Source organism: Sus scrofa, chromosome 3 (assembly GCF_054392235.1).
Source record: "Sus scrofa isolate SSC_HxYL_T2T_F1_AM1 chromosome 3, Sscrofa_HxYL_maternal_Yorkshire_Landrace_v2.0, whole genome shotgun sequence".
NCBI classification, from domain to species: Eukaryota; Metazoa; Chordata; class Mammalia; order Artiodactyla; family Suidae; genus Sus; species Sus scrofa.
In genome coordinates, this window is record NC_139385.1 from 65,019,856 (window position 1) to 65,040,134 (window position 20,279).

At 44.4% G+C, this 20,279-nt stretch overlaps 1 protein-coding gene across 8 annotated transcripts in view; it reads right to left on the bottom strand.

The window, feature by feature from the left end:
- CNOT11 (CCR4-NOT transcription complex subunit 11) overlaps positions 1–20,279 on the bottom strand; it is an 84,318-nt gene that overhangs the window by 45,539 nt on the left and 18,500 nt on the right. Inside the window, exons 1-2 of one of the 8 annotated variants that reach the window (XM_085018642.1) lie at positions 4,182–4,308; positions 146–1,087 (exon numbers count right to left, since the gene is read on the bottom strand). The exons of 5 other annotated variants lie outside the window; for them this stretch is intronic. The gene's annotated coding sequence lies outside the window, so the exon portion shown is untranslated. Of the gene's footprint in view, positions 1–145; positions 1,088–4,150; positions 4,309–20,279 lie in introns of those variants that run through there. 2 more of the 8 variants (XM_085018643.1, XM_085018640.1) reach the window with 2 other exon arrangements.

Here is a 20,279-nt window from a genome sequence, read left to right on the forward strand (position 1 = left end):
AAGTCAGAGCTATAGCTGCCGACCTACACCATAGCCACACAACACCAGAGCCAAGCTGTGTCTGTGACTTACACTGCAGCTTGAGCCACTGCCTGATCCTTAACCCACTGAGCAAGGCCAGGGATCAAACCACAAACTCCTGGACACTATGTCAGGTTCTTAACCTGCTAAGCCATAACGGGAACTTGTCCCCCACTTTTTATGCAGACTCAACTTGCATAGAATCTCTCTCCTCTGCTGGACTTCCATAAGGCTCACTGGCACTCTCTGGATGATACAGGCCCCATGATTTATCTCCTCGTCCTCCTGCCTCTATAAAACTAGGCTCCCTTCCTTTCCATTGAGGAGTTCCCCATTAAGAATGTTCTTTCTCAGGAGTTCCCATCATGGTACAGTGGAAACAAATCTGACTAGTATCCATGAGGATGAGGGTTCAGTCCCTGGCCTCACTCAGTGGGCCAGAGATCCAGTGTTGCTGTGAGCTGTGGTGTAGGTTACAGATGCGTCTCAGATCTCCCATTGCTATGGCTGTGATGTAGGCCTGCAGCTGTAGCTCTAATTCAACCCTTAGCCTGGGAACTTCCATGTGCCATCGGTGCAGCCCCAAAAAGCAAAAATTAAAAAATAAATTAAAAAAAAAAGAATGTTCTTTCTCTTGTAAGAGCACAAATAAAATCATCTCTAATTATCCGGTGCATTTATGTTTTTCACAGGTATATAATACATCCTTTCTTCTGAACATAAAGGAAGAGATATACAGTTTTATTCATAGACAATCTCTTCTCTCTGCCCCCACTTAGAAAATGTTGAAAAAATATTTAAAGAATGCCATTTTGAAGGGATGCCAGCTGAGTTACCCACAGCCAGTGTTTGGTCTTGACTATCTCCTATAACAAGGATATGGGGCAGGCTTCCATGAAAGAAATTTCACCCCCTTGCAGTGACAAATCAAGGCAGTTTTTTCCAGCAAAACCTCTTCAAGTATATCACAGCTGTCCATTTCTAGAGCACCCATCCATCTTCCAGTGTTCGGGGCTGTTTCTTCTCCATTTCTAGAACTTTCCAAATGCCAAGCATGTAGATTTTCCTAGTTTTTGGATATTCAGGGGGAAAAAAATGCATGAGTAGAACCAATTTCAGGCCAGATTACCACAGCTTTCATCTTATTGCTACATCTTATTTCTTTTTATACCTTGGCCACCACATGTATGTTGCTTTGATTAGACTTATTATAAATCATGGGTGAGAAATAAAAGGGAAGTAGCCTGAGATGATTACAGTGAACTTTCTTGCTGGAATCTTGGTGTAAAGACTCTGGTCTATTTAGTCCTTAGTCTGTTAATGAGACCTGTTACTGAATTGTCCTTATGTGTTCACTGAACTGCTCCATTCCTGGATTCTTCCCCGTGGCCCATCTCCTGGGCAGCTTTAGGAACTGGACACACACCAGCGTTTCCTGGATTTGTTTTGATGTTCTTCCTCTAAACCACAGGGGTTTCAGGGAAACAGAATGCTGTGTACCACTGAATATCCATGGTCATGCATTCTGCTACCTGTCCAAAGGGATCTGCTTTTGTCCTGGGTATTATCTTGCCAGCCAGGGCAAAGCAATTTGGAGGGTGACTACTTCATCAAAAAGCTGTTGGGAAGTTCTCATTACAATGGGAACTCAGTGGGTTAAGGACTTGACACAATGTCCGTGAGGATGTGGGTTTGATCCCTGGCCTGGCTCAGTGAGTTGGATGCTGCATTGCTGTGACTATGGCATAGCCTGCTGTTGCAGCTCTGATTCGATCCCGAGCCTGGGAGCGTCCATATGCTGCAGGTGCGGACCTAAAAAAAAAAAAAAAAAAAGGATTGCCGCAGTCCTTGAGTCTGCAGCTTCTGTTTCATTCATTTACTTAACGTGCTTTGGAAACAGGAAAGCTGAGACCTCTACCATCTGTGCCTTCTGCAGCATGTTTGTCATTAGGAAGCAGAGGGAAAAGCAGCCCTTGCCTAATGACTCGCCCACAGGGGTCAAGAATGAGAGGTTGTGTGCTGAGGCAGAAAGATGGCCGAGCTGGAGACCTGACCTTGAATCCTGGGCTATAACTCTGTGGTTTTGAGACTTGGGATAAGCCATTTCTCTTCTTTGGGCCAGTTTTCCTTCATCTAAAAAATGAAGAGACCAGATCAAATGACCTGTGAAGCTTCTCTGGAGTCTAGCTTTTGCTTACTTTGGAGGTAAGGTTAAGGGTTGAATTGATGGTGGAGTTCCTGCAGTGGTGCAGTGGGTTAGACTCTGACTGCAGTGGCTCAGGTCACTGCAGAGGCATGGGTTTGATTCCCAGCCAGTGCAGTGGGTTAAAGGATCCAGTGTTGCCACAGATGTGGCTCGGATTCAATCCCTGGCCTGGGAACTTACATTTGTCATAGGTGTGGCCATTAAAAAAAAAAGAGTTGAATTGCTAGTGACCTTAGCAGGGTCATTTCTTTTCTTATCTTTTTTTTTTTTTTTTTTTTTTTTTTTTGTCTTTTCAGGGCCACACCTGCGGCATATGGAGGTTCCCAGGCCAAGGGTCGAATCAGAGCTACAGCTGCCGGCCTACACCACAGCCACAGCAACGCCAGATCTGAGCCATGTCTGCGACCTATACCACAGCTCATGGCAATGCTGGATCCTTAACCTGAGCGAGGCCAGGGATTGAACTTGCATCCTCATAGATACTGAGGCCACAATGGGAACTCCCCTTTTCTTTTAGGGCTGCACCCACAGCATGTGGAAGAAAATTGTTAACTGGATTCTGCTATTTTTTCATCATGTTTTGGAGCTCATACCATTTCTTTCTAGGATGCAGACCTTTTCAAGGGCCCTGGAAACGCTTGCAGGCTCTGTGCCCTCTCCGCTCACCTTAAACCCTCAGCCAACCCATTCTGATTGCTTCCTCCACCCAAGGGCCTCCAGTGAAATCAATCCCACCACATGGGATACCAGATTTGATAGAAGGGTCAGGTAAGAACCCGAGCTGCCTTGGGGACGGACTGGGAATCTCAGAGCAGATACAGGCTCTCCATTAGTGCCTTCAAAGCTGATGATTCCGCAAATGCCTTTTGTCTGCTGGGCCGTGTGTGGTGGGGGCAGCAGCGGAGTGTACTTTTCTAAGCACCAGCCCAAGAAAGGCAGTAAGACAATCCCACATATAACCTTAGAGTGACTGTGAAACTCAACATTTAAGGCTTTTCAGGAGGATTCGGGAGGAAAGGAGAGCCGGGGAAACCACTGAAATACATGAAGGTCAGGACATGGGGAAAGGAGGTCCACAAACGCATTCACAACAAACCAGAGAGGGAAGAGTAGGTCTTAGCAATATTTTTCCCCCAAAGAAGTTGTTTTTTTTTGTTTGTTTGTTTGTTTGCTTTTTTTTTTAGGGCGACACTCGAGGCACATGGAAGTTCCCAGGCTAAGGGTCAAATTGGAGCTCAGCTGCCGGCCTACACCACAGGCACAACAACGCAGGATCCGAGCCATATCTGTGACCTACACCACAGCTCATGGCAACGCTGGATCCTTAAGCCACTGAGAGAGGCCATGGATTGAACTTGCATCCTCACGGATACTAGTCTGATTCGTTTCCACTGAGCCACGATGGGAAAGAATTTAAACATGTCACTGTTTGGGTTTTGCAGTAACTTTTTTTTTCCTTTGGCCACGCCCACAACATGTGGCAGTTCCCTGGCCAGGGATCCAATCCATGCCAGAGCAGTGACCCCAGCCACTGCAGGAACACTGCTGGATCCTTAACCTGCTGAGCCACAAGAGAACTCTTGACAGTAATTTTAAGACACTGGACAGCATCATCATGTGATCCTTCTGTATCCAGCCTCTAACTGGGCTGGTGGGGTCCCATAGCTCCTGCAAGGGGACACAGGCTGCATAACCCAAAGGGCCCTGGATAAACAGAGTCACAAACAACCTGACAGAGGACATCCACTCCTTGTGATCAGCACGGGTGGCAGAGCTGAGCTGAGCTGAACCCTATATTTCCGGATTGATTCCCAGCCCCAAGTCTGCCCTTCTCACCCTTTACATAAACATAAGCTGACTCACTGGGGAAAACTATAGGTCTTTTCTACAATCTGAAAAATATTTTTGCAAATGACAGCTAACCTTCTGGAGAGTTCAGAAAGCCAGTCCTTACATTCTGCTGGATTTCTTTCCCAGAGAAGGAGAGTCGATGTTCCGCGAGTTGTGTTTGTGGAACTGCTTCTGCTTCTTTCTGGTTATTTGTTGCAAACCCACAAATGTTATCAGCATGACCACGGGATCTGGGAAAAATGGCTTATGGGCAGTTTCACATCATTAAAACTTCTTGCTATTATAGAACAGAAAAAAATATCCATGAGCTCAAAGAGGGAACGCCCCATCTCTCGATGGCAGGGAAGGGGCATTTCTAAGGAGTAGGTCAATGGGTTGCAGCAGCGTGAAATGTCTGCCTTCCTGGTTCTCTCACCTGTTTTCCTGAGCAGGGCACACCCTGTGCCCTCAATTCCAGATAAGCCAACACTGAGCATCCTCCCCCAAGTGGAGACTGGGGGGCAGGAGTTTCTCAGCTCAGCAGGGGGATGCTGGTGGAATAAGGTAGTTCTGGTCCTTCCTCTGCCCCAGTAGCCTGTCATCGTGGCTCCCTTACGGGGGCTGTGGCGAGGACACCCCAGGAGCCAGGAAGCTTCTGGACCACTGCGCTCATCTCAGACACCGAGTCCCCCTCAGGCAGCCCTTCGGCTCGCAGGACTGTTACCTCCGCAGAGGCTGGAGGCAGCTCGGGGGAGCTTACTTCCCCACCACGAGCCCGCTGGGCAGAGGGTCTGACAGGGGCAGGGAGGAACGTCCTGAAGGCTGATGGCCTCCTGCAGAGGGAGACCACTGGCCTTGGCAGACTGGAAAGCCCCCTGTGTTTCTGACCTGTGAAGTCTGGCTGCCTTTCCCATCCTCCTGTCTCTCCAAGTGGAACTGAGACCAGAGCGGGGAAGTGAGAAGGACGCTGAGGGGGAACTTGAGTGGCTCCACAGCCCTACCCTTGAACCTCTCCTTACTTGTCTATTGTTTGTGCCTCAAAGTCTGAGCCTTTAAAGTGACAGAACAGAGGGGCAGGGCCACAGCCAGAGGGATGGAGAGCTTTTCGGTTGGTAGCATCCGATAGGGCGAGACAGCGCTAGCGGGCTTAGAAAATGTCACCTATCCCCTGGTTCCCTTGTCAGACCCCTACCAAGGGTGGTTACCAGGTGAGGCCCTGGAGAGGGAAATGGCCAGCACGCAAACCTACCTCCCCAAGCTGTCAGGACAGTGACAGCCACACAGTAGAGTTATAGGATACCTGGGAAGGTGTCCATAAAACTGAGGACAAAGAAGGTGAAAGCTGTGTCCCTGACTTACAGGTGTGTGGACGTACTTCAGTCCTAGCCTGGCCAGGCTCTTGGCCTCAGTGGGAGAGGGTTCCTTTTCTGTTGGGGTTCAAGCAACCAATGATGAAACTGAAGCTGCGATGGTTGTAGCACAGGCTGAATCCAGTGGTTAAAGACTGGAGAAGTGGGAGCTAAATTCACAGATCAACTTCTCACCCCATTGGGGAGAGGGATTTAAAATTTTTTTTAACCCAAATATAATGGCTTTATTTATTTATTATTTGATTGATTGATTTTTTTGCTTTATAGGGCTACACACGTGGCATTCCCAGGCTAGGGGTCGAATCAGAGCTGCAGCCACAGCAATGCTGGATCCGAGCCGAGTTTGCAACCTACACTGAAGCTCACGGCAATGCCGGATCCTTATCCCACTGAGCCAGACCAGGAATTGAACCCACATCCTTGCACATACTAGTCAGGCTTGTTACTGCTGAGCCACAATGGGAACTTCCTATTTATTTATTGTTTAATAATGCGATGTCTTGAAAGAGTAAAGACAAAGGGAGGAGGGGTGAGGCTGAGGAGGAGGAGGCGTGGGCATTAGTCTACTGGGGGAGGAGCGGGGCTTTTCCGAGGGAAGTGGGCACCACCCCCTTTTCATCTTTTTTTGATCCTTAATGTCAGGTCACACTTCAGGCAGGCATGTCATTTAATATGCTAACATAGTCAAGTCAGCATATAACGGGGCTCAGGGTCTGCTGGAGGTCAGATGCTTCTTCTTTTGGGTTTGTGTTTGTAGCTTCCTTTCTTTTTTTTCTTTTCTTTTTTTTTTTTTTTTTTTTTTTGTCTTTTTGCTATTTCTTTGGGCCGCCCCCGCGGCATATGGAGATTCCCAGGCTAGGGGTCGAATCGGAGCTGCAGCCACCAGCCTACGCCAGAGCCACAGCAACGGGATATCCGAGCCGTGTCTGCAACCTACACCGCAGCTCACAGCAACGCCGGATCGTTAACCCACTGAGCAAGGGCAGGGACCGAACCTGCAACCTCATGGTTCCTAGTCGGATTCGTCAACCACTGCGCCACGACGGGAACTCCGTAGCTTCCTTTCTTATTTTTGGAGCCTTTAACTTAAAGATTTAGGTTCACTCCTGTGCTCATGGTAGGGTTGGTGGTTTTTGTGCAAAGACCAGGAGCAACTCTGGCAACTGTGGAGAGAGGTGGGCATTTCTAGATGAGGAAACAGCGGTGTGAGGCTGGCCGGGCCTGTAGGTGCAGGCCTCCTCCTCCTCCTCTCCCTGCGGGCCCCACACAGGGAGGAGGCCGTTGGGGACAGTCCAGGTTAGAGAGGATGAGGCCCATTTCGAGAGGCAACGGCAAAGGAAGCAGAGCGGGAAGAGGGTTAAGAGGGAGGGTAATCCACAAAACTGAGTGACCACATTCTAAAGACCTGATCAGAGGGGTCAAGACACACAGGCATAAAGCATTTCCAGCATTTACTAAATGACCCATCCCAGATCTCTAGTTCCAGAAGCTGGGGTTTGTATGTAGCAAGTTCAGTGGAGGGAAGAGTATAAATTAGCACACAGGGAGGTTCTAAAGTTCGTGAACATGGGCCACACTGATGGCGGCCTTCTCTCCTACGCCCAAGGTCAGCCTCAGCATCATTAATTATCACCAGGATAAGCCCGCATCAAGCCCAGAAAGCCCTTGACTTCTGCAAGCATGTTTCTCCATTTAGGCAATTTTTTTCCAGGATTCTTTTTCTCAAAGAAGGAGACTAGGATCTAATATCATAGATGGTACAGTTTGTGCGCCCAAAGCGAAGGGGACAGGCCTCCTTCGGCAGCAGTTAGGTGAACAGACAGCTGGCTCCCGCTTCTTTCTTCCACTTCCCTTGTCCTTTGCTCACTTTTGAGAGGCTGGTTCAAGCTTGTTCAGACATGTCTTAAGTGAGGTGTTCAGGCAAAAGCATGCACAGAAAGGAAAGGAAAATGAGAACGAAGTGATGAAAAGTTAATGGGGAGATTTTTGTAGGGAAGTTGCAATAATCACCACTATAAGGAAACCTCTTTTTTATTTTTTTCTTTCAAAAACTGTAACTATGGAGAGTTCCCTTCATGGCTCGGTGGTTAATGAACCCGACTAGAAACCATGAGGATATGGGTTCGATCCCTGGCCTTGGGTTAAGGATCTGGTGTTGCTGGGAGCTGTGGTATAGGTTGCAGACGCAGCTTGGATCCCATGTTGCTGCGGCTATGGTGTAGGCCAGCAGCTGCAGCTCTGATTTGGCCCCTAGAGTTAATAAAACTTCCACATGCCTCAGGTTCAGCCCTCCCCCCGCCCCTCCCCCCGGCAAACAAAACAAAACAAAAAACTCTGTAACTCTTACGTCCCATAAACATTCAGCAATGTAAGGCCATTTTACAATGTTTATGCAAATTCCATTTAGAAACAAACACTTAGGAATAAATTTCACAAAAGAAGTGAAAGATTTGTATACTGAAAACTACAAATGTTGCTGAAAGAAATTAAAGATGGAAATACGTGGAAAGACATCCCATGTTCATGAATTAGAAGACTTACTATTAAGGTGGTAAGAGTACTCAAAGTGATTTACTGAGTCAAGGCAATTCCTATTAAAATCCCAGCGGTTTTTTTTTTTTTTTTTTTTTTTTTTTTGCAGAAATTGACAAGCTGATCTCAACTTCCTATAGAAATGCAAGAGATCCAAAGTAGCAAAACAATCTTAAAAAAGAAAAGCAGGCTCCCATCATGGCTCAGCAGAAATGAATCTGACTATCATCCATGAGGATGCAGATTTGACCCCTGGCCTCACTCAGTGGGTTAAGGATCAGTATTGCCATAAGCTTTGGTGTAGGTTGCAGACTTGGCTCAGATCCTGCGTTGCTGTGGCTGTAGTGCAGGCTTCCAGCTGCAGCTCTGTTTCAACCCCTAGCCTGGGAACCTCCAAAAGAGACAAAATTAAAAAAAGAAAAGCAGGAGTTCCCATCATGGCTCAGCAGTTAACAAACCCAACTAGTATCCATGAGGATTCGGGTTCCATCCCTGGCCTCACTCAGAGGGTTAGGGATCCAGCATTGCTGTGAGCTGTGGTGTAGGCTGCAGATGCGGCTCGGATCCCAGGTTGCAGTGGCTGTGGCATAGGCTGGTGGCTGCAGCTCCGATTCAACCCCTAGCCTGGACAAAAAGAAAAAGAAAAAGAAAAGAAAAGTTGGAGGACTCGCACTTTCCTATTTCAAGATTTACTACATACCTGCAATGATGAAGACTGTGGTATAAGCATAAACACATAAATCCATGGAATAGGATTGAAAGTCCCCAAACAAACTCTTACTTTTTCCCCCTTTGTTTTCTTTTAGAGCTGCAGGTACAGCATATGAAAGTTCCCAGGTTAGGAGTCGAATTGGAGCTACAGCTGCCAGCCTGTGCCACAGCCACACCAGATCCAAGCCACATCTTCGACCTATACCACAGCTTGCAGCAAGGCCAGATCCTTAACCCACTGAGCAAGGCCAGGGCTTTGACCTACATCCTTGTGGATACTAGTTGGATTCTTAATCTGCTGAGCCACAACAAGAACTCCTAAATTCTTACTTTTATGGTCAATTGATTTTCAACACGTGTGTCAAGACAATTCAATGGGGAAAGAAGAGTCTCTTCAACCAATGGTTCTGGGACAAGTGGATAGCTACAGGCAAAAGAATGAAGTTGGACACTTGCCTCATGCCATATAAAAATAAATAAATAAAAATGTATCAAAAACATAAATTTAAGAGTTAAAAATGATAAAACTCTTAGACGTGAAGATAGGTATAAATAAATCTTCATGACCTTCAATCAGGCAATGGTTTCTTACATATGACACCAATAATATAAGAAACAACAAAAAAAGACACTGGACATCAGAAAAATTCATTAAAAACTCATGAAAAACTTTCTTGTGCTTCAAAAGACACCATCAAAAAAGTGAAAAGGCACTCACAATCAGAGACAACATTTGCAAATCATACCTCTGATAAGGGACTTTGTCAAGGACTGAAGCGTGTTCTCCAAAAATTTGTATTTTGAAGCGTGAGCTCCCAATGGGACTGTATTTGAGATAAGGCCTTTGAGGAGGTAATCAAGGTTAAATGTGTCCTACACCAGCAGGACAGATGTCTTCATAAGATGAAGAAGAGACACCTGGGATGTGTGTGCAGAGAAGAAAGGCCATGTGGGAACTCCGTCTTCAGGCCCAGGAGAGGGATCTCACCAGAAACCAACCCAGCTGGCACCACTACCTCAGCCTCCCAGCCTCCTGAACTATACATTCTGGGAGAAAAAAATTTTTTGGTCTTTTTTTTTTTGTCTTTTCTAGAGCCACACCCGCGGCATATGGAGGTTCCCAGGCTAGGGGTCCAATTGGAGCTATAGCTGCCAGCCTACACCACAGCCACAGCAAGGCCAGATCCGAGCTGAGTCTGCAACCTACACCATAGCACATAGCAATGCTGGATCCTTAACCCACTGAGCGAGGCCAGGGATCGAACCCGCAACCTCATGGTTCCTAATCGGAATTGTTGACCACTGAGCCACGACGGGAACACCCATTTCTACTGTTTAAGCCACCCATTCTGTGGGATCTCGTTTTGGCAGCCTGCACAGACTAAGACAGATTTCTACCTAGAATACACAAGACTAGTACAACACCAAAGTAAAACAGCCTAATTTGAAAACAAGCAATGGATCTGCATAGATAGTTTTCTAAAGAAGAAATACAAATGACTACTAAGCACTTGAAAAGATGCTCAACATCATTAGGCAAATGTAAATCATATGTCTAACGAGATACCACTTCATATTGCTTGGGACGGCTACAATCAAAAAGATAATAATGGAGTTCCCACCATGGCTCAGAGGAAACGAATCAGACTAGTATCCATGAGGATGTAGGTTCGATCCCTGGCCTTGCTCAGTGGGTTAAGGATCTGGCATTGCCATGAGCTGTGGTTTAGGTCACAGACGTGGCTCAGATCCCATGTTGTTGTGGCTGTGATGTAGGCCTGTGGCTATAGATCCGATTTGACCCCTGCCCTGGGAATATCCATATGCCACAGGTGAGGCCCTAAAAAGACAAAAAAAAAAAAAAAAACCAATAGCAAGTGCTAGTAAGATGTGGGGGAAATGGAACCCTCATGCATGGCTGGTAGAGATGAAAAATAATGCAGCTGACCTGTGGAAAATGGTCTGGCAGTTCCTCAAAAAGTGAAACAAGGGTTTTCATTTGACACAGCAATTCCACTCCTAGGCATATACCAAGAGACCTGAAAACACATATCCATGAGAAAACTTGTACATGGATGTTCATGGAAAGCATTACTCATAATAGCTAACAATCAGAAACAACCCAAATGTCCATGTATTGATGAATGGATAAGCAAAGTGTGGTCTATCCATGTGATGGGATAACACTCAGCCCTAAAAAGGAATGAAGTCCTGACACCTGCTTTGTCACAGATGAGTCTTGAGAACTCATCTTGAAACTGCTGATTGAAAAAAGCCAGACATAAAGCCAGACCTTGTATGCTTCCATTTTTATGAAATACCTGGAATAAGCAAGACTATAGCAAGCAAGTTGGTGATTGCCAGGGGCCAGGAGGAATAGGGAATGGAAATTTCTCTAACGGGAACTGGTTTTCTTTAAAAATATTGTATTTGGAGTTCCTGTCATGGTGCAACAGAAATGAATCCCACTGGGAACCATGAGGTTGTGGGTTCGATCCCTGGCCTCGCTCAGTGGGTCAAGGATCCAGTGGTGCCATGAGCTGTGGTGTAGGTTGCAGACGTGGCTCGGATCCCCCATAGCTGTGGCTGTAGTGTAGACTGGCAGCTACAGCTCCGATTAGACCCCTAGCCTGGGAACCTCCATGTGCCGTGAGTGCGGCCCTAAAAAGACAAAAAATATTGGATGAAAATTTTCTGGAACTAGATAGCACTGAGTGTTGTACAATATATGAAAAACTACTTGATCGTATACTTTAAACAAGTAAATGTTATGATATATGAATTGTACCTCAAAAGCTGCCATTAAAAAAACTAAAAACATTTACGCAGATACAGAAATTAGAGAAATTTTCTTTTTCTTTTTTCATTTTTTAGGGCTGCACCTGCAGCATATGGCAGTTTCTGGGCTAGGGGTCAAATCAGAGCTACAGCTGCCAGCCTACACCAGAGCCATAGCCACAGCAATGCCAGATCTGTGCTGCGTCCACGATCTACACCACAGCTCACGGCAACACTGGATCTTTAACCCACTGACAGAGGCCAGGGATTGAACCTGCATCCTCACAGAGATTCCATCAGCTTCTTAACCCGCTGAGCCACAATGGGAATTCCTAAAGGAATTTTCAAAATGCGAATACAGTAGACAACATATTATTTTGTCTACTATGTCAAAATACTTCAGAAAATCTCCAGGCCAGTTAGTTTTGTTTTGCTGTTGTTTGTTTTCCTTCCCTGGTCTTTCTTCCCCTTCCCTGTGTGATGGGTACTGTAGGATGATGGTTCCTTCCCACTTTTCCCTCTATCTGGAGGCACGCTCACAAGGTATGTTCTCGGCAAACAGCAGGTGCTTCTCTTTCCCCTCCCTCATGTGTTCCAAGGAGGGCAGAGGTCAGAGGGCAGTGCTGTCCTATAAGGTCTGGTGCTCACCCGCCTCTGCAGCCCTGAGCATGTGATCCATTGCTCCTTTGTATAGATGATGCCACATGTTCTCGCCTTCAAAGAACTTACATTCAGAGGCATGTGGAGCATGAATGATGACATGTATTAGATGACGGGGGACTGGAGGCAGGGTGGATGGAGGATGTCCATGTGTTAAGAATGGATGTGTTCCCCTGAAATTATTATTATTATTATTATTATTTTTTTTGGTCTCACCAGTGGCATATGGAACCTCCTAGGCCAGGGATCTGACCTGCACCATAGCAGTAACCAGAGCCACAGCAGTGACAACACTGGATCCTTAATACACAGAGCCACCAGGGAACTCCAAACCCTGAAATGCTTATGCTGAAGTCCTAACCCCTGGCACACCTCTGAATGTGACTAGGAGATAGCACTTTTTTTTTGGCTGCACCTGCGGCGTATGGACGTTCCCCAGGCTAGGGGCTAAATCAGAGTTACAGCTGCTGGCCTACACCACAGCCATAGGGGATCGTAAACCACAGCTCACAGCAACGCTGGATCTCCAACCCACTGAGCGAGACCAGGGATTGAACCCTCACACTCATCGATACTAGTCGGATTCATTTCCACTGAGCCACAACAGGAACTTGGGGGAGAGAGCATTTTAAAAAAGAGGTAGGAGTTCCCATCGTGGCTCAGTGGTTAACAAATCTGACTAGGAACCATGAGGTTGTGGGTTTGATCCCTGGCCTTGCTCAGTGGGCTAAGGATCTGGCATTGCCATGAGCTGTGGTGTAGGTTGCGGACTCAGCTCGGATCTGGCCTTGCTGTGGCCCTGGCATAGGCTGGCAGCTACAGCTTCGATTAGACCCCTAGCCTGGGAACCTCCATATGTCACAGGTGCGGCCCTAGAAAAGGCAAAAAGACAAATAAAAAATAAAAAAGGGTAATTAAGGTTAAATGGTGTCATAGGGCTGGGCCCTAACCCAATGTGACTAGTGTCCTTATAAGAAAAGGAGGAGACACCAGGGATCTGACCCCACAGAGAAAAGGCTGTGTGAGGACACAGTGGGAAGATGGCCATCTGCAAGAGTCAAGGGAAAAATCTCATCAGAAACCAACCTTCCAAGCACCTTGATCTTGGATTTCCAGCCTCCAGAACTGTGAGAAAAGAAATTTCTGTTGGTTAAGCCACCAGTCTGTGGGATCTTGTTAGGGCAGCCCTGGCAAAGTCATACATTATACGAATATATGTATTTGTTTACCTCATAAGAATAATTATGGTAATAAGAAAGCACTTACAACCTAACTCAAATGCTACAGGCGGAATACTTTTTGGCTGCTCCCTCCCTCCCTTCACATATTGAAACCTAATCCCCAAAGTGATGGTTTAGGAGGTGATCAGTCTTTGGGAAGTAATCAGGTCCTGGGCGGGGGGGAGCTCATGAACAGGACCTTACAAGAGAGACCCCACAAAACCCCCTTGCTTTTTCTGCCAGGTGAGAATACAGTGAAAAGGCTGCCATCTACCAGCCAGGACTTGAGTCCTTACCACAAACCATCTGCAGACACCTTCACCTAGATTTCCCAGCTTCCAAAGCCATGAGAAATACACTTCTGTTTATTAGCTACCCAGCCTATGGTATTTTTTGTTTGTTTGTTTGCTAAAGCTGTACCTGCGGCATATGGACTTTCTCGGGTTGGCCTGCACCACAGCCACAGCAACACTAGATCCAAGCCACATGTGTAACCTACACCACAGCTCACGGCAATACCAGATCCTTAACCCACTGAGTGAGGCCAGGGATTGGACCTGCATCTTCATGGATACTAGCTGGATTCTTAATCATCTGAGCCACAGTGGGAACTCTGCCTGGTATTTTTGTTAAGAGTAGCTGGAATGGACTAAGACATGGGAAAAAATAAGAAACACATCGTTAATGACCCATGATGGGATGGAAGAATAGCCCTTTCCTAATTCCTGCTCTCAAGCTCCCCACCCCCAACTCCTGTTCCTCAACCAGCCCTCCTAGGTCTGTTCACTCTGGGCCTTCTCCCTATCCCTACTTTCAAATCCCAGCTCCAGAGGCACCTGCTTGGGGAGAAAGCTTTTCCTACTAACCAGAGTATGAACTTGTCTTTCTCTAGACCCTAAAAGAAATCATAGCCTCTAAGCTTCATTTTGAAAAGGATTTTTTTTTTCCTTTTTTGTCTGCCCCACAGCATTTGGAGTTCCCAGGCCAGGGATCAGATCCGAGCCATAGGTGTGACCTAGGCTGCAGCTACTCAGATCCATTAACCCACTGTGCAGGGCTGGGGATTGAACTGGTGTCCTGGTGATGCCGAGACACTGCTGATCCCGTTGTGCCACAGCAGGAACTCCCAAAAGACTTTGTCTTATTCCCATTAATTTTGATATGTCGGTGAAGACTGGATCCACTTCTATGGGTAGAGAGCCTCCTAGGAAGCTCTCCCTAGAAAAAAAAAATTTTTTTTTTAGTTGACTGAATTGAACAGGTACCTAAAACCAGCAGAGCAAAGAAGATAAAGCCCAATCATTTCTATCCACTTAGTTGCTTACTTTAAAAAAGAAATGTCTTAATTTCTGCAAGTGTGGGTTTGAAGGGCTAGTTCCAAGAATAGGATTTTTAAAATGTTTATACAGATTTCACTTTAGTCTTTGCTAAAGTCTAATTTTCAAAAAGGCAACATCATGACTCTTATGCAAATTCAAAACAAAAATGTCAAAGATTTAGTCAACTCATTAATTAATGAGGCAACAATTAAGGTGTCATGATGAAGAAGATGCTACAAGCATTCACCAACCTGGGTCTGTACTGGCAATTTCCTACCCTGCTGGTTTAGAGAGAGCACTGGATAATGTCAACATACGCTATAATCTTTGGGGTTATCTGTTCCATGGGTGACAAATTAATTTGCAGGTCCACTAGAGAAAAATCTCCAAGTTAGCAGCCGTTCCTATAGACTTAAAAAACAACGAAGTGTCAAGCCTAGTGAGCAAAAAAGAAGGAACCCCTGGGAATCTCTTCCAATCATTTCCAAGCATCTAAAACAATGCCCAGAACTTTTGGATGGGGCTTGTGGGAGTACTAACTAAGAAATGGGGGTCAGTGCTACCAGGGGCACTTTCTTGTCATTATTAGGTGATGGGAGGAATCTGTGTATTTTCGTTATTTATCTTCTCATGTCCTTAGCAACAGAAAGAGACAATTTAAGGTTGGCTATGTGTCTGGATGGGATTAAAATGGTGGAATAGAAGGACTGGAGCTCAACTTCTCTCCTAAAAACAACAAAATTTACAACCAAATACTGAACAATCTTCAACCAAATGGACTAGAAACTTTGAAAAAGATATCCTACTCCAGAAGACAAAGAGGAGGCCACATCAAGAGATAGGAGGGGTGATTACATGATGTAAGCAACCCCATACTTCCTGGGTAGGAAGCTCCACAGACTGGAAACTAACTGTTTCACAGAGATTCACCTTCAGGAGTGAAAGTTCTGAGCCCCACATCAAACTCTCACGTGTGGGGATTTGGCACTGGGAGAAAGAGCCCCTGGATCATCTGCATTGAAGGCCAGTGGGGCGCATGTACAGGAGCTCCATAGGACTGTGGGAAATGGAGAGCCCATTCTTAAAATGCACACAGACTTTCACATGCACTGGGTCCCAGGGCAAAGCTAAGGCCTCCATAGGAATCTGGGTCAAACCTGATTGCAGTTCTTAAAGGACCTCCTGGGAAAACAGGGGTGAATGTGGCTTGTTGTGGGGGAAGGGCATTGTAAGCAAAGCTCTCAGGAATATTCAGCAGCATGCCTTTCTCTGGAGGTGGCCATTTTGGGAAAATCTGGCCCCATGCATCAGTGCTGAGAAACCCCAGGCAAAACAACAATCCAAGTGGGATCACAGCCCTGCACATCAGTAAACAGTTTGCCTAAAGACCCCCCCCCCCAGGCACAGAGCTGCCTCTAATCTCACCCAGAGATAAAGCCCCACCCCCCAGAGGGATAGGAATCAGTTCCACCTACCAGTGGGCAGGACTCAGTCCCTCCCATCAAGAAGCCTACAGAAAGCCCTTGCACCCACTTCAGCCACAATGGGGCAGCCACCAAAAGTAAGGGGTTACAATTCTTTTCTCTGTAAAAAGATCACCACACCAAAAACCTATAAAAATGAAAAGACAGAGAACTATAACTCAGATGAGGGAGAAAGAAAAAACTCCAGAAAAACAGCTATGTGATCAGGAGATTCTCAGCCTCCAGGAAAAAGACTTTACATTGTTGATGCTGAAGCTGATGCAAGACATTGGAAATAAACTGGAGGCAAAGATGGATAATTTACAGGAAACACTAAACAAAGAGATACAAGTCACAAAACTTAAACAAGAAGCGATGCAAAATACAATAACTGAAATAAAAAATTCATTAGAAGCAGCCAACAGAAGTATACAGGAGGCAGAAGAATGAATAAGTGAGGTGGAGGACAGATTAGTGGAAATCATGGATGTGGAAGAGAAAAGAGAAAAAAGATTGAAAACAAATGAAGAGAGTCTCAGAGAACTCTGGGACAACGTTAAATGCACCAACATCTGTATTACAGGGGTGCCAGAAGGTGAAGAGAGAGAGAAAGGGACAGAAAAAGTATTCGAAGAGATAATAGCTGAAAACTTCCTTAACATGGGAAAGGAACCACTCACTCAAATCCAGGAAGCACAATGAGTACCATATAAAATAAACCCAAGGAGAAATACCCGGAGACACATATTAATCAAACTGACCAAAATTAAAGACAAAGAGAAAACACTGAAATCAGTTAGGGAAAAGAAACAAATAACATGCAAGGGAACCCCAAAAAGGTTATTGGCAGATTTTCCAGCAGAAACTCTGTAGGCCAGAAGGGAGGGGAATGATATACTTAGCATCATGAAAGGAAAAAACCTCCAACTAAGATTACTTTACCCAGAAAGGCTCTCATTCAGATTTGAAGGAGAAATCAAAAGCTTCAGAGTTAAGCAAAAGCTAAGAGAATTCAGCAACACTAAACCAGCTTTACAACAAATACCAAAGGAACTTCTCTAGACAGAAAAGTAAAGGCAGTAACCAGAAACAAAAATTCCACAAATGACAAGGCTCACCAGTAAAGGTATATATACAGTAAAGATACAAAATCATCCATGCACAATTATGCCATCAAAATCAGAAATCGTGAGAAGAGGAGGGTAAAAATGCAGGACACTGGAGATGCACTTGCAATTAAGAGAACAACAATTTAAAACAATCTCTTATATATAGACTCATATCAAAACTTCAGAATAACTGCAAACCAAAAATCTACAATTGATACACAAACAAATAAGAAAAATCAACTCAAATACAACATTAAAGGTAGTCATCAAACTACCAGAGGAGAGAACAAGAGAAGAAGGAAAGAAAAAAGAGCAAAAAAAAAAACAAATCCAAAGCAATAAATATAATGGCAATAACAACATACATGTCAATAATTACCTTAAATGTTAATGGACTAAATGCCCCAACTGAAAGACACAGACTGGCTGAATGGATACAAAAACAAGACCCATATATATGCTGTCTTCAGGAGACCCACTTCACTTATGGGGACACATACAAATTGAAAGTGAGAGGATGGAAGAAAATATTCCATGCAAATGGGAATCAAAAGAAAGCTGGAGTAGCAATACTCATATCAGACAAAATAGACTTTACAATGAAGAATATTTTAAGGGACAAGGAAGGTCACTATATAATGAACAAAGGATCAATCCAAGAAAAAGATATAACAATTTTTAATATCTACACACCCAACATAGGTTCACCACAATATATAAGGCAACTGCCAACAACCTTAAAAAGACAAATTGACAATAACACAGTCACAGTGGGGGACTTTAACACCCCACTTACAGCAATGGACAGATCATCCAGACAGAAAATCAATAAGGAAACACAGGCCCTGAATGAAGCATTAGACTAGATGGAATTAACAGATATTTATAGGACATTCCATCCAAAAGCAATAGAATATACATTCTTCTCAAGTGCACATGGAACATTCTCTAAGATTGATCACATCCTGGGTTACAAATCCAACCTCAGTAACTTTAAGAAAATTGAGGAGTTCCCGTAGTGGCACAGTGGTTAACGAATCAGACTAGAAACCATGAGGTTGCGGGTTCGATCCCTGCCCTTGCTCAGTGGGTTAACGATCCGGCGTTGCCGTGAGCTGTGGTGTAGGTTGCAGACGTGGCTCGGATCCCGCGTTGCTGTGGCCCTGGTGTAGGCCAGTGGCTACAGCTCTGAATGGACCCCTAGCCTGGGAATCTCCATATGCCACGGGAGCAGCCCAAGAAAGAGCAAAAAAAAAAGACCAAAAAAAAAAAAAAAAAAAAGAAAAAGAAAAGAAAATTGAAATCATATCAAGCATCTTTTCCGACCACAATGCTATATGACTGGAAATCAACAAGAAAAAAAAAAACTGCAAAAAACACAAACACTTGAAGACTAAACAACATGCTACTAAACAACCAATGGATCACTGAAGAAATCAAAGATGAGATTTAAAAATACCTAGAAGCACATGACAACAATGACATGACACTCCAAAACCTATGGGATGCAGCAAATGCCATTCTTAGAGGAAAGTTTATAGCAATACAAGCCCACCTCAGGAAACAAGAAAAAGCTCAAATAAACAAGCTAACTTTACATCGAAAGCAGCTCGAGAGAGAAGAACAGACAAGAGCTAAAGTTAGCAGAAGGAAAGAAATCATAAAGATCTGAGCAAAAATCAATGAAATAGAAATGAAGAAAACCATAGAAAAGATCAATGAAATGAAAAGCTGGTTCTTTGAAAAGATCAACAAAATTGATAAACCCTTAGATTTATCAAGAAAAAAAGAGAGGAGACTCAAATCAATAAAATTAGAAATGAAAAGGGAGAAGAAACAATGGACATCACAGAAATACAAAGGATATAAGAGACTACTATGTGCAACTATACTCCAATAAAATGGAAAACCTAGAAGAAATGGACAAGTTCTTAGAAAAGAACGATCTTCCAAGACTAAACCAAGATTAAATTGAAGAGATGAACAGACCAATCACAAGTACTGAAATTGAAACTGGGATTAAAAAACTTCCAACAAACCAAAGTCCAGGACCAGATGGCTTCACAGGTGAATTCTATCAAACATTCAGAGAAGAGCTAACACCTACCCTTATGAAACTATTCCAAAAAAAACACAGAGGAAGGGACATTCTCAAACTCATTCTATGAGGCCACCATCACCCAGATACCAAAACCAGAAAAAGATACCATGAAAAAAAATTACAGGCCAATTTCACAGATGAACATAGAAGCAAAAATCCTCAACAAAATACCAGCAATCCGAACCCAACAATACATTAAAAGGATTGTACATCATAATCAAGTGGGATTTACCCCAGGGATGCAAGGGTTCTTCAATATCCACAAATCAATCAGAGTGATACATCACATTAACAAACTGAAGAATAAAAACCATATGATCCTCTCAATAGACACAGAAAAAGCCTTTGACAAAATCCAACCCCAATTTCTGATAAAAACCCCTCAGAAAGTGTGCATAGAGGGAACCTACCTCAACATAATAAAGGTCATATATGACAAATCCACAGCTAACATCATTTTCAATGGTGAAAAGCTCAAAGAATTCCCGCTGAGATCAGGAACAAGACAAGGATGTCCACTCTCACCACTACTATTCAACATAGTTTTAGATGTCCTCGCCACAGCACTCAGAGAAGAAAAAGAAATAAAAGGAATCCAAATTGGAAAGGAAGAAGTAAACTATCATGATTTGCAGCTGGCTTGAAACTATGCCTAGAGAATCCTAAAAATTCTACTGGAAAACTGTTAGAGCTCATCCATGAATGTGGCAAAGTTACAGGATACAAAATTAATACACAGAAATTGATGACATTTCTATATACTAACAATGAAAGATCAGAAAGAGAAATTAGGGAAGCAATCCCATTTACCATCACATCCAAAAGAATAAAATGCCTAGGAATAAACCTACCTAAAGAGACAAAAGACCTGTACTCTGAAAACTATAAGACACTGATGAAAGAAATCAAAGATGACACAAACAGATGGAAAGACATACCATGCTCACAGATTGGAAGAG